Source organism: Pongo abelii, chromosome 18 (genome assembly GCF_028885655.2).
Source record: "Pongo abelii isolate AG06213 chromosome 18, NHGRI_mPonAbe1-v2.0_pri, whole genome shotgun sequence".
Classification (NCBI taxonomy): domain Eukaryota; kingdom Metazoa; phylum Chordata; class Mammalia; order Primates; family Hominidae; genus Pongo; species Pongo abelii.
Window position 1 is genome coordinate 29,972,898 of NC_072003.2, and position 15,484 is coordinate 29,988,381.

Consider the following 15,484-nt stretch of genomic DNA (forward strand, 5'->3'; position numbering starts at 1 on the left):
TGCACAGTAAAAGAAACTATCATCAAAGTGAACAGACAACCTACGGAATGGGAGAAAATGTTTGCAATCTATCCATCTGACAAAAGTCTAATATCCAGAACCTACAAGGAATGTAAACAAATTTACAAGAATAAAACAAACAATCCCATTTAAAAGGGGCAGAGGACATGAATAGACACTTCTCAAAGGAGGACATACATGCAGCCAACAACCATATGGAAAAAAAAAAGCTCCTCAACATTACTGATCATTACAGAAATACAAATCAAAACCACAATGAGATACCATCTCAAGCCAGTAAGAACTGCTATTATTAAAAGTCAAAAAACAACAGATGCTGGAGAAGTGGAGACAAAGAAATGCTTTCACACTGTTGGTGGTAGTGTAAATTAGTTCAACCAATTGTGGAAGACAGTGTGGCAATTCCTCAAAGACCTAGAGGCAGAAATACCATTTGACCCAGCAATCTCATTACTGGGCATATAACCAAAGGAATAGAAATCATTCTATTATAAAGATATATGCACATGTATATTTATTGCAGCACTATTTACAATAGCTAAGTCATAGAATCAACCTAAATGTCCATCAGTGATAGACTAGATGAAGAAAATGTAGTACATATACACCATGGAATACTGTGCAACCACAAAAAGGAATAAGATCATATCCTTTGCAGGAACATGGATGGAGTTAGAAGCCATCATCCTCAGCAAACTAACGCAGAAACAGAAAAACACTGCATGTTCTCACTTATAAATGCGAGCTGAATGATGAGAACACATGGACACATGGGCGGGGGGTCGGGGGTGGAACAACAAACACTGGTCACCTGTGGGTGTGGGGAGAACGTCAGGAAGAATAGCTAATGGGTGCTGGGCTCAATACCTGGGTGATGGCATGATTCGTACAGTAAACCACTGTGGTACACATTTACCTATGTAACAAACCTGCACATCCTGCACATGTACCCCTGAACTTAAAATAAAAATTGAAGAAAAAAAGAAAGCATATGGCATTGGCATAAGAATCACTGCAAAACAAAATTCAGAAAAGATTCATACTTATACAGTCAGTTGATTTTTTTAACTAAGGTGTCCAAACAGTTCAGTGGAGGAAATAAATATCTTTTCATCAAATAGCATTGGAGTAACTGGGTAAACATTTGGAAAAAAAATGAACTTTTACCTCGACCTCACATCATATATAAAAATTAACTCAAAGTAGACCATAGACATAAACATAAAAGTAAAAATTTTAAAGTTTCAAAAGAAAACAGGAGAATAACTTCACAATTTTGGCAAAGATTTCTTAGGACAGGAAAAGCACTAATCACAAAAAAATTAATTGGAATTCAATATTTTAAAAGGTTGCTCATCAAGTGACATCATTTCAAAATAGTCAAATCACAGACTGGGAAAAAATACATACCTGGCAAAAGAGTAGTATCCATAATATATAAAGAACTCCTGCCAATCAATAATACAAAACAAATAATCCAATAAAAATAGGCGAAAGACTCAAACAGACACTGTACAAAAGAGATGTAAGAATGGCTAATAAGCACATGAAAGTGTGCTCAATAGAATTAGTCATAAGGAAAACCCACATTAAAACACATTTAATACTCATTAAAATAATGAGATAAAACCTCACACCCAATAGAATAATCCAAATTTAAAAGGTTGAGAACACCAAATATTAGCAAGCCTGTAGAGCAACCAGAACTCTCGTGAATTGCAGTTGGGGACATAGGGAGGGGAACATCACATACTGGGGCCTGTCGGTGGTTGAGGGACTAGGGGAGGGATAGCATTAAGAGAAATACCTAATGTAGATAACGAGTTGGTGGGTGCAGCAAACCACCATGGCACATGTATACCTATGTAACGAACCTGCACATTCTGCACATGAATCCCAGAACTTAAAGTATTTAAAAAAGAAAAAGAAAAAGATTAGGCATATAAATTTTATCCAAAAAAATAAATAAAATAGTATAGTTACTTTGAAAAACAGTTTGTCAGTCTCTTATATAGTTAAACGTACAACTATGCTATGATACAGCAATTCTGCTCCTGGGCATGTATACAAAATAAATGAAGACATATGTCCACACAAAAAGTTGCTCAAGAATATCGTTGGCAGCTTTGCTTATAATAGTCCCAAAGCAACCAAATGTCCATCAAGAGGAAAACAGATAAATAAATCTTAATATACAGTATTCATGCAATGGAATACTACTCAGTAATGAAAAGGGAGGAACTACTGATATAACATGTACGAAATTCACACCTCTTATGTCAAGCAAAAGAAGTCAGACACAAGAATAAACACTCTGTGATTCCATTTATGTGACGTTCAAGAGCAAAATCTATGGCAATAAAAATAAGAGCAGTGATTGACGCCTGGAACAGGTTAAGATTGACTGGGAAGTGGCGTGAGAAAATGTTCATAAGTAATGAAATTGTTCTCTATCTTGACTGGGGTGTGGATTACATGGGTTTACACATTTGTCAAACCCCATTACACAATACACTTAAGGTCTGTGTATACTACAGTTTGTAAATTTTACTTCAATTTTTTTAAAGTCCTCAAAGTGTTTGACAATAAATTAAATAAAAAATGAGGTAAATTTTAAAGCCCTCAAAGTGTTTGACAATAAAATAAATAATAAATTGAGGTAAATTTTACCTCAATTCTTTTTAAAGCGCTCAAAGTGTTTGATTGTGAGGGTGTGTGAAAAAACATTTCTGGTGAGAGTATACATGTGCTACAGCCTCTCTGTAGGGAAATTTTGAAAATACCTCTCAAAATACCAATTCACATATGCATTTGGCCCACTGATTCCCCTTCTAAGAGGCAACCTGCAGATATATCCACACATGTTGTAGAAACACACCTAGAAAGATATTCTTGGCAAAAACAGTTTATGGTAGCAAAAGACTGGAAATAACATAACCATCCATCCAGAAAAGAAGGTTAAATACATTACAGTGCTACATTTTAATAGAATACAATGTGGCTGTTAAAATAATAAGGGACATTGTTATGTACTGATATGAAATGATATTCAAGATACATGATATATCAGTACACACAAAAAAGACATGGAACGGAGCTTATAATATCCTTCCATCGATGGAAACATAAATGTGCTCAAGTAATATATCTTGAAAGGTCCATAAAAAGCAGGATGCAGCTGTTACCTCTGGGGATGGGGGCTGGTCGACTGGGATACTGGAGGCGAAACCCTGAGGAAGAATTATTTGCTGTATTATCTTTTTTTATTGTAGGAGGTTTTTTGTTTTGCTTTGTTTCGTGGTTGCTTTTTTTTTAACCAAATGATTACATAAATCTGGAAAATTTTAAAAGCCAAGAAAAAGACCAACACTGGTGGGGCCAATCCATTTTCTCTGGGACTTGACCCAGACCCCTTTAGTTCCTGTGCCCCATAAATCCTGGGCCTGTCCTGCTTCTCCTATAGTAGTCAGTGTCATTGTTTTTTGTTTGTTTTTGAGACAGAGTCTTACTCTGTTGCCCAGGCTGGAATACAGTGGTGCGATCTCGGCTCCATCTCCCAGGCTCAGGTGATTCTCCTGTCTCAGCATCAGAGTAGCTGGGATCACAGGCGTGTGCTACCACACCTGGCTAATTTTTTTTTTTTTTTTTTTTTTTTTGTATTTTTAGTAGAGACGGGGTTTTGCCATGTTGGCCAGGCTGGTCTAGAACTCCTGACCTCAGGTGATCCGCCCACCTCGGCTCCATCATTTTTATCTCCAGTGCCTCCCTCCTCAGATCCCACCTCGGTCCCACCAACTGCTTCCCCTTCAGGGCTATCGAGGTATGTGTCCCAGGTGCTTTTCCCACCCAACATCACCCTTCACTACTCACTATGTGAATTATTGGGTTTTCCAGCCTTTTATTTATATTTGGCTTTTCCCAAGCAAAACAGAGCCACCCATAGCTAGAGACTATGTCTAGCCCAGCTAGATATATATGCCCCAAAATGAGACCACGAAATATCCCTGTAATTTTCAGATGCCTTAAGACATACCTCTTAAATATTTAGTGGATTATAAATGACCCACAGTTTCGGTCTAGCTTTTAAATATAACTTTTTCACAAGCCTGCATGGACAGTTTGCCTCCAGCCCCAAATGGGGACATAATTGTGGCTTGCCTGATGAATATGAGAGCAGGTGCATGGGAATTTCTGTGGAATATTAACGATGTCCTCCTAGGGGCTTTGTACCCACTACAGGGGCAGATTTGCTGCCACAAATTTCTCTCTGATTCTCCAGTTTCCAGCCTGCTGTACAAAGTTTCATGGGGAGAGAATCATAGAACCTGCCCTGAGCCTGAGTTGGCTGCTGATTTTCTGTGTAGCCTTGAGCTCACCACATTCCCTCTCTGGGCCTCTGGATTCTTCTCTATTGCACTAGGTAATTTTTATAGCTCTTGCAGCACTTGTTTTGAGACTTCTGAATATCTGCAATTATAATGATTTATCAAAATATATTTCACAATAAAAGAGAGGAAAATAAGCAATAAGGATTTTTAAAATTTTTAAAAAATAGATCTAAGCTGGGCACGGTGGCTCACGCCTGTAATCCCAGCACTTTGGGAAGCCAAGTGGGCAGATCTTTTGAGGCCAGGAGTTCAAGACCAGCCTGGCAAACATGGCGAAACCTCATCTCTACAAAAAATTCAAAAATTAGCTGGGCATGGTGGCACACACATGTAATCTCAGCTACGTGGGAGGCTGAGACATGAGAATCTCTTGAACCTGGGAGGCAGAGGCTACAGTGAGCTGTGATTGTGCCACTGTACTCCAACATGGGCCACAAAGCAAGACTCTGTCAAAAAAAAAAAAAGAGGGGGTCTTAAAAAAAAAAGAAGAAATATCACATTTCTATTCAACCTTCTTATTCCAGCAGCCTTGGTGCTGAAATGCAGGTTCTCAGGCCTCACCCCAGACCTTCATTAAAGAGGCACTCATGCTATTTATCAACTGACATTTTTCTGAGTCATGTAACTTTCCTGTTGTAACACCCACACACATTCTAAGAGACTTGGATTTTTAATGTTTGTGCAACCGAGAGCCATTTAAAGGTGGTTTTCAAGGAGTAAAGTTATGGTCAAATTTGCATTACAGTGAGATGGCTGAGATGACAGAGGCTTAAAGGAGGTGAGTCTACAAGGAGGACTAAGAAAGCGGTCGGGCGCGGTGGCTTAAGCCTGTAATCCCAGCACTTTGGGAGGCCAAGGTGGGCAGATCACCTGAGGTTGGGAGTTTGAGACCAGCCTGACCAACATGGAGAAACCCCATCTCTACTAAAAATACAAAAAAAATTAGCCAGGTGTGGTGGTGCATGCCTGTAATCCCAGCTACTTGGGAGGCTGAGGCAGGAGAATCGTTTGAACCCAGGAGGCAGATGTTGCAGTGAGCCCAGATTGAGCCTGGGCAACAAAAGCAAAACTCCTTCTCAAAAAAAAGAAAAAGAAAACAATCCAAGAGATAAATCATGAAGGCCTGAACTAAGATAGGAATGATGCAGGTTAGAGAGGAACAGAGAGACTCGGTGAGTATTTGGGATACAGAATCTTCAGGCCCCATAGTCAATTGCATATGAAGAAGATACAGAGAAATAGACTTTTAGGTATCAAGATTGGGTAGTGTGATGGTGACATACAAAGAGATGGGAGTGAAAGAAGGAAATCTGGTTTGGAGAGAAGGCATATGAGATGTTCAGTGGGTAGTGGAGAAGGATCTGGAGCTTGGGAAGGTTGGGTTAGAAATGGAATTCAGGAAATCATCATTATAGAGGTGGACATAATAGATTAACCCAGAGAGAAGAGAAAAGGAAATGCTTGGAACACCGATATCCAAAAAGTGGCTGTAAAAATGGAGGCTCACAAAAGAGTCTGAGAAGGAACAACTGCAGGAGAATCACCACAGGTCGGCATCACTGGGGCCAGGGAGGCCCACTGCAAGAAAGAAGGCGTGGTCAATGCTATCAAAAGCGCCACGAGTTCAGCCAGAGAAGGGTCAACTGGGTTTAGATAATAGAGAGCTATTGGTGGGATTTTCAAAGTAATTTTAAGAAGCTGATGGAATGAGGCTGGATGGCAATAAATTGAGGAATCAGTGGGAAGATGGAGAAGTGGAGACAGTGTCTTGGCTAATTTTAAATGGATTTTCTTTGGTGGTAAGAAGAAGAAGAAGAAGACAGTCACAGTGACTATCAATCCTGGCTGATTATAGAATCAACTGGGGGGAGGTTTCAAAACCTGTTGATTCCTGGACTTCCCACCACCACACACTGTTTTAATTGCTCTGTGATGTGGTCCAGGCCTCTGCTCTTAAAGTCTGCTGAGGTGATACTGATGTGCTTTTGAGTTTGAGGATGTTTGAGCATGAGGAACATGCGCCATTGAGGAAACGTTGCTATAAAACTCTCATTCCATGATGGGAGAGATTTCTGAGCACATTGAAGGGGCGATGGTCAATACTAGAGGCAGAGGAGAAATGTGCAGAAGAAATGCGAAACCATCGCTGGAGAAGAATCCCTGAAGGGGTGGAGAAGTGGATATCTGGGATACAGGTGGATTCACCGGACTCACTTTCCCTTCGAATTGGGAAAGAAAGAGGGAGAAGGAGGAGGATGTTGATTCTGATGGAAAAGAAAAAGAAAAAGAGGAGAACTTTCCTGCTGACCACAATTTCTTTCAACAGAGTAGTGTTAAAAGAACAACTGCAGCCGAATTACATTTAAAGGAGTTTAATTGAGCAACGAACGATTTGTGAGTCAGGCAGCCCCCAGAATCACAGCCGATTCAGAGAGACTCCCGGGATGACTTGTAGTCAGAACAAATTTATAGACAAAAAAAAAAAGTGACGTACAGAAATCAGAAGTGAGGCACAAACAGCTGGACTGGTTACAGGTTGGCGCTTGCCTTATTTGAACACAGTTTGAACACTTAGCCGTCTATGAGTGGTTGAAGTACGGCCACAAGGATTGGCCAAGACTTAGCTGTTGTTACAGGTGCATACCCCTAAGTTAGGTTTTCAATCTTGTCTGACCATTAAGCTAGATTACAGTTTGTCCACAGGACTCAAATATAGAAGTACGGAGTCCTTCTCAGGCCATTTTTAGTTTGCTTTGACAGGAGATAAATTGTGAGTTGGCTAAGAGGGAGGGGCAAATGGGAGCAGCAAGCTTGATAGGAGGAAAGGTTTGTACTCCTGCTGACTGTGCACCTACTGGAGGAGGCATCTTCCACAGAGGCTGGAAATAAGGATTTGCATGCAGATGCCCCAAGGAGGGCAGGGCCTTGCTCTGTGTTTCTCCCTGCTCTACCACCAGGGTTTAATGCAGTGCACTTGATAAATATCAAGACGAAGGCATGTGTGGTGGCACCAGTCTTCAAGATTTTTATTTCCTCAGCTCCATTTGGCAGGCCAGGGATAAAAACCTAGAAGCAATTCAGTAGAGCTGGGGTTTAGGGTTCAAGGATAACCTGGTAGGGCGTGGAAGATGTGGTCCAGATCACAGAGTATCAGCTTGGCCATGCAGGAGACAGATTTTATCTGCAGGCAAATGGTGGACAGACAGGAGAGACAGATCTGCCCTTCCCAAAGTTCACCTGGGCTGTGAAGAGATTATTTTGGAAGCGGGATGAGAGCTATTATAATCATCGAGGTGAGAGATGGGGGGGATCAGATGTTCCTAAGAGACCAGTTGGACAGTCAGTTTCAACAAGACAAATCCCAAACCATTCTAAGGGATAACTATAAAAGTCAACATTGCCCAAACATGGGCCAGGCCGCTTCAAGGAGCAATAAGCCCCTGGCATTCAATGGGTCTCTGTTTTGGGAGGGAAGATGAGCTAAGGTACCTGCAAGTACATTCTATGAATCTGTGGCAACCAATCAACCACCCTTGTGTCCCCCCTCTGCAGGAGACCTCGTGGTCTCCGGTGCATGGGAAACGCCTCTCCTCTGGCTCACCAAATTGCTTTGCTGTATTTAAAAGCCAAAGAGGAAAGTAAACCCCAGCCCAAGGAGGAAGCGATGTTGGCATTAAATAAAAGGAATGTTTTTATCCTGCAATGAAAATGCTGTGATCCTGGAACACAATTTGCATAAACAGACAGTTTGGCTATAAACAACTTCACCAGTAACTGGTATTTACATATAGAACAACTCAGTCAAAACCCAATTAAAGGCTCTGATGGATTGGGGATTGTCAAAACATTTAAAAGACTTCACAGCCACCCGGCGATTTATACGCCTCAGTTGGGCCAGGAGTTCCTGATTTCTCCTCCCATCTGCCCTTTCCTTTGCTCCCAGCCTCCTGCAAGACCCCATGACCCCAGCCCACCCACCAGTCTGGCAGCCTGGCCTCCCATCAGTGAGAGATATCTCTGAGAGAGCCCGCTGGCCTTGGGACCTTGGGGAAGACCTAGTGGGGTTAGAAAACGGGTTCCAGGCTGTGATGCCTGGCTTGCATGTAGAAAACAGGAACAAGAACTCTTCGTAGAGTGTGGGCTTATGACGCCATCAAGAGGCTCAGCCCAGGCAAGGCAGGACTTCAGAAGAATCCCAGCAATAATGATGCCTACAGTCAGGCCATCTGTATTACTGTGGTTCCAGGTTCAACCCTTGTAAGCAAGTGGTTGAAGAGCAAGACAGGATGTCAAGATCCCCTCATCCATGCAGAAGAGATGACTTGGTCAGGGATAAAAACTAAGCCAACAGGTTGGGAATACCAGGCATGACTTTAATTGGGTGGTGGGGGAGTGTTATGCTGAACCCCTATCAACTCCAAAGGGGATGGCACCTAGTTCAAGAGGCTGAACAAGAGACCCAGAGCCAGCAAATGAGACATGGGGTTTTATTGAGGGCTTACAAGGCAGAGAGAGCAGTGAGCTGGGCAGAAGATCTGCAACCGCTTGCAAAAAGCACATGGTTTATAGAGCATTTCCACTTAGCAGCCTCCCCCAACAACCTCCATCTGGCAACCTTTGCTTAACCCAAAACAATGGGCTCAATTCCCTATATGTGCTATCCGGCCCATGTTCCATGGGACAGGCTAGGGACTCAGATGTTCCACACAGAGAAGGAATGAATCCCCTGCTTGGCCACTCCCAGCTTCCTTATTCTAAACTGCATCCAGGTGCATTGCCACAGAGGCTCACTCTGAGAGTATGTGCAAGTTATTGCTCTCAGGTGCATTTACCATATAGGGAGAATTCATAAGGCAACAGGTTCACCCCAGGGCGGGATGGAGACTGCCAGCCCTTAGGCAACACAATCACCAGGCCTGAGGCTTCCAAAATGCTCCCACACTGGGCACAATGGGATCAGTCAGCTGAGTCTTTGGGAAACTCCAGGTCAGAGGAGCCGGGGAAGTCCAGCGTTGACAGAGCTAAGGCCGGTATCCTGGTGCTAGAAAGGGCTGCAGTAACCACTCTGTTCCTGATGCTCCCTAGGGAAGGATCCTCAACAAGCGTCTTATTTTATTTTATTTTCTCCAAGCAAATGATTTATTTGCATAGGGACCTGGACCTAGTCCCAAGTCAACGCATATAAATGTTCCGCTTTTTTTGGACTGATATTGTGACAACTTCTCCGTTGACTTTGCCATTTGAGTAACATTTTGATCTTTCATGCCCCAACTCATGTGAAAATTGTTGGATCCTGTTTCCAAGCTGGGGGGATCCTCTCCCCTCACAGTGTCTGGGAAATGTGCTTCCATAAAAAGAAGCTGTACCTGGTGCCCTCATGCCGAGCAGCACAGAGCAAGCTTTGATGCACGGACGGAAAGAAGGAAAACAGGGGGAGGAAAGAAAAAAAGAAAAGAGAGAGAAAGAATGGAAGAAAGGAAGGAAGGGAGGGAAGGAGGAAGAAAAAGAGAAGTGAGGGAAGGGAAAAGAGAAGGAGGAAAAGAAAGCTGCGCAGAAATAGTATGCTAGAAAAGAAGAAAGGACGGTAGGGAGGGTAGGTCCCAGGATTTCCCAGGAGTGACACCCCAGGACCCCACTGAGGCCTCAGAAAGATTGCAATGAGAGATTACTGGCTGCTGCCCTGGGTGTGGGAAGTGGGAGTTGCAGCAGATGGGCTGCTCTTTGCCACTCCAGAACAAACCAATCTGTCTTGCTGCTGTATAGAATATACTCTACAAACAATTTAAAAATTAGCCAGGCATGGTGGTGTGTGCCTGTGGTCCCAGCTGCTAGGAGGCTAAGGTGGGAGGATAGGTTGACCCCAGGAGTTTCAGGCTGCAGTCCGCCAATATCATGCCACCGCACTCCCATGGACTACTGGGCCTCAAAATTTTTTTTTGAGATGGACTCTCGCTCTGTCGCCAAGGCTGGAGTGCAGTGGCACGATCTCAGCTCACTGCAATTTCCACCTCCCGGGTTCACCCCATTCTCCTGCCTCAGCCTGCCGAGTAGCTGGGACTACAGGCATCTACCACCAAGCCTGGCTAATCTTTTGTAATTTTTTTAGTAGAGATGGGGTTTCACCGTGTTAGCCAGGATGGTCTCGATCTCCTGACCTTGTGATCTGCCCGTCTCGGCCTCCCAAAGTGCTGGGATTACAGGAGTGAGCCACCGCACCTGGCCTCTCGAGATTTTTTAAAACCGAGTGAGTACCATTATGCACCAGGCACTATGCTAAGCACTTTATTATGTGTGATCCCTTACACTGATACAGTCACCATGACCTCATTCACACCCATTCATAGGAAGAAGGACCTGATACAACAAAACAAATATCATGACCTCAAGGTGGCTCGGTGAGCTGCAACAGTCACTGCAGAAGTACTGTGTTTATACCGCAATAAAACATAATCCCTAACAATTAAGCACTTGCTACATACCCAGCACAATGCAGGGTGCCTTGATTCACTTGATTTTCTAAATTCAAAATATGCCTGAGAAAAACACCATCACCATTTTACAGTGAGGAAACTGGGGCTCAGAGAGTTGAAGACAGTATTTGAGTTGACATGGCTGGAACATAGTGGAACCAGGAGTCTGTTTGGACCCAAAGCCTGCTACATCAGGGCAGGTGCTTCCAGTTTTTCACTATGGGCCATCACATTTTAAAATGTCCTGCCTCAACTGTTGACATCCTAGTTTGGAAAACTAAGCTGACTTCTCCCTATCATATTCCCAGTAAGTTGCTGCCTCAATACTGTTACCAAAATGCCAGGGGTTCTGTGCACAGGAGGCCAATCACTGGGACAATGAATATTGCCAGGGAAGGCTTTATTCCAGAGTTACAGTGAAGGAGAACGGAAGATCAGTTTCAAATCTGTCTCCCCAACCAACTAAAATTAGAGGTTTATACAGCAGGGAAGAAATGTAACTATGTGTGGGAAAACAGGAATGAGGGAGGGGTAAGCAAGAGGAGGTGGTCCACAGGCATTAGGTAGGGGTGAGGAAGAGGAGGTGGTCAACAGGAATGAGGGAGGGGTAAGAGGGGATGATCAACAGGCATTAGGGAGGGATAAGGAAGCAATTGTGATGGGTGAGGAGTCTGGCATCTCGTTGTCCAGATGTGGTGATCTGGTGAGTTTTCGTCTCTTGATACTAACTGGGAGGAATGAGGGTTGGTTTCCTGAGAAAGGAACTCAGATAAGACAAATGTAAGTTTCTCAAGTTTCAAGACTGGGAGGATCAATTTCTATATTTATGTCAAAACCATAAACATCATTTCTGTGAGACAATTGGACTGGTTTCAATATTGCCTGTCCTCCTTACTCTTGCATCCTAAACAAATCTACTATGGGTTTTAAATCCCCAAACCACCCACCCAGGCAAAACACGTTGCCCAGAAGATCAAGGATATTGAAGGAATAAATGTAGATACTCAGACATCTCTTTCTTTCTTCATGTGGGTTCAAGTTCTTTGTTACTCAATGTTGAAAGTCAAACAATTCAACCTTCTATTGCCAGCATTTACTCAACCTCTGGTCCTGCTGAATTCTCTGAGCTCTTCTCCTACACGCCCCACCTTCCATGCACCAACTGTATCCAACATCTACTTATTCTCCCTAAACCTGCAAACCACGTGTGCTTCTCCACCTTTCCTGGGGCCATTCCCTTGGCCAGGTATGCAGATTCCTCCCCTTGTCAATGTGATGAACTCCTATGTATTCCTCAAAATAAGCTCAAGTGCCCCTTCTCCTTTATTAAAATCTTCCAACATATCCTTAGTTTAGAGTCATTTTTATTTACTCCATCTCTGTTACGTACATCTTGCTAACAGCCCTATTTACAACTTAGCGCATTGTACTAGAATGAGTTATTTGTACAAATATATCCCCCCATGAATGGAGTTCTTTGAGGGTGAGGTGCCTAATTCATCTTCACAGCCTTGCTTCAAGGTCTTGCACATAGTACGTGTTCAACAAATGCTCCATGAATGAGTAAATGAATGGGCTTTAACAAAGTCAAGACTCCTAGAAGGTCAAGCCAGTGGATCAAACCAGGACTTCTACCCACTTGAGGATCTCATTGCCATGTCTTAGGTGGCTCCTGGGGACACTTTATCATTTCCTAGATTTAACATAGTCTCTTATTTCAGGTCTTTTTCCTCTTTTTCTGAGTTTTCTCCACCATTGCTTTTTTGCATCCTGACGCAGGATGTCTCAGTGGATAGACAAGGTCTGTGGAGTCCAGCAGAACTGACTGGACCAAGTCTGACACTGGCTCCCTGCATGATCTTGTACAAGTAATCTGCAGCTTCCCAAGTGGTGAAATACAGACTGCTGATCTAGCCCCACAAAGCTGTAGTGTGATGAGTTAACATACATTTGTACACCACGTTCCAAATTGCTTAGGACATCTTGGTGAAGTTCCCTTCATCAAGATCCCTGAAGGCAAAAGACCCTTAAAATCCATCTAATGTGGGTTGAGCATGGTGACTCATGCTTATAATCTCAGAACTTTGGAAGGCCAAGGCCGCTTGAGCCCAGGAGTTTGAGGCCAGCCTGAGCAACACAGCAAGACCCCATCTCTACAAAAAAAATTAAAAATTAGCCAGGTGTGGTGTTGTGTGCCTGTAATCCCAGCTTCTCAGGAGGCTGAGGTGGGAGGATAGCTTGAGCCCAGGAGTTTGAGGCTGCAGTCAGCCAATATCACACCACTGCACTCCAGCTTGGGTAACAAAGCAAGACCCTGTCTCCAAAAAAAAAAAAAAAGAAAGAAAGAAAAGAAAAAATCAAATCTAATCTAGTCTGCAACCATCTGCTGCTTCCATTTGATACCTGAGACAGGTGGGTGTTCAGCCTCTCTGGAATATCCCAGCAATGGGGAATCATAACAAAAGTAACCATAGTAACAGCAACATGTTTACAGACCTCTTCATTTATAAAGTACTTTTGTAATTTCTGATTCTTACCAAGAAAAGAGAGCTATAAATTAATGTCCCCCAGTGAGGAGGTTCACTTCGTGCCTATGGTCACTCAACGATGAGCTGACCTGAGCTATGGATCCAGACTTAGTCCGAGGCCACATGCCTTGAACCCTGGCTTCCAGGAGACTTGCAGGGGATGGGAATCTATTCTTTGCTGTACTTTTTCCTCATGTTTCTCCCTCACAGCATACACAGTGGGAAGAGGACAGAAGTTCAGATCCAAAAAGTCATCACAGTCATCATTCTCTCTCTTTTCACCACTCAAGTGGAATGACTGTATTGATCAAGATTCTTTTGGTTGTAAGTAACAGAAAGCACCACTCAAAATGATGTAAGAAAATAACAATAATAACAACAATAACAGTATTAATAGTAACAGTAATAGAGGCTTTTTCTGTTTCATGTAGCTGAAAAGTACAGGGTAGGAATGATTAGGGGTCCAGGCCTAGATAATGTTGTCAGATCGCAGCCTCTCTCTTCTCAATTCTCTTTTCCTCTTCATTGGCATCAGTTTTAGCCAGCCCCACCCTTCATGTTGTGATAGCCTGGGCTTACACACATTTCAGCCCTCACAGGCACAAGCACTATTAGAGAAAGAGCTACTCTTCCCCAGTCATTCTAAACAAAACCCTGTGCTGAGTGAGGGGCATCACACTGGCCTGGATCAGGAAGAGGGTCCCTACCTAAAAAGTGACTGTGATTGGGGGTATTTTAGTTAAATACACCCACAAGCCACACCTGGTTCCTATACCTACCTCTGAACCTGGGGGCATATTCAACCTGACCTCAAGTGTGTGAACTAAAAATGCAGGATGGGTGATATTCCGAGAAGAAAATCTGGCTGCCATGGAGGAAGAGATGCTGGATAAGCAAGATCAGCAAAAACCACAGATGTCCTCTTCAGTGACTTTTTGGAGCTTCTATTTATATATAGAAACACTATAGCATTAAAAATATCTATCCCCATGCTGGGCATGGTGGCTCACATCTGTAATCCCAGCACTTTGGGAGGCCAAAGATGAGGATCACTTGTGCCCAGGAGTTTGAGACCAGCCAGAAAATATTTAAAAATTAGCCAAGTATGGTGATGCATGCCTGTAGTCCCAGCTACTCAGGAGGCTGAAGTGGGAGGATTGCTTGAGCCCAGGAGTTAGAGGCTGCAGTGAGCTATGATCATGCCACCGCACTCCAGTCTGGGTGACAGACAGTGCAAGACCCTTTCTCAAAAAAGAAAAAAGAACCCCTACCCCTCAGAATTGCATCAGATTGGAAACAGGCAAAAGGGGTTGCACAAATCCTATTATTGCTATTATGGGTGCTGTGGTTTTCACCTCTTTAAAGGACTCTGTTCCCTGAATCCATGCCACTGCCTCGTGATGGTTCAGGATATGATCACTCACCTACATTGTTTCAACAGCATCTTCGTGGGGCTTCAACCCCCCTAGCTCTTCCTGCCGGGCGGCCCCCCTTCAGCACCTTGCAGCCAGATTAATCTTCCGTTTCAGCAGAGTTCAGGGAGCTACAGAGCCCAGTGGTGTTTAACTTGGCTTGCACTCAACCTCATGAATTTAAAGGCCATCTGAGCTGAACTATTCATCTGTTTCTTCTTGACTCCCCCACAGTGAGTACATTTCCACACCCTCCTTTCAATACCCAGCCATCTGAGCTGCTTGCATATTTCTTTCTTAGGAAAGCTCAGAGGAAAAAAGGAAAAAAACTATATATACATATATATATAAAACCTGAGAATTTGGAACCCTCATTCTATTATCTCATAAAACATCATGTTCATATCATAATTTCAATCCAGAGAAAGGATTTGCCGTGTGAGCTCTGAGATGCATACAAATTGCCCTTCTAAACCTCTGGCTACAATAAGAAAACTTCAGAAGCCTACAGTTTACTTGATAAATACCTAATAAAGCTTAAATAATTATTCAAAGCAGACAAATGGAACAGTGGAACAGCAAGAAATGTTGTGGGGATAAATCACAGGGAAGAAGACAGAGTCCCAGACACTCAGAGGAAAGCAGATCCAGGGAGGGAAAGAGAA

The 15,484-nt window shown here is 43.2% G+C and overlaps 1 long non-coding RNA gene across 1 annotated transcript in view; it reads right to left on the reverse strand.

Moving 5' to 3' along the window:
• LOC129050733 (uncharacterized) overlaps positions 1-15,118 on the reverse strand; it is a 55,697-nt gene extending 40,579 nt beyond the window's left edge. The window contains exon 1 of the long non-coding RNA XR_008514453.1: positions 14,832-15,118. This is a non-coding gene — a long non-coding RNA (uncharacterized LOC129050733). The remainder of the gene's footprint in view (positions 1-14,831) is intronic.
• Positions 15,119-15,484: the final 366 nt, after the last annotated feature.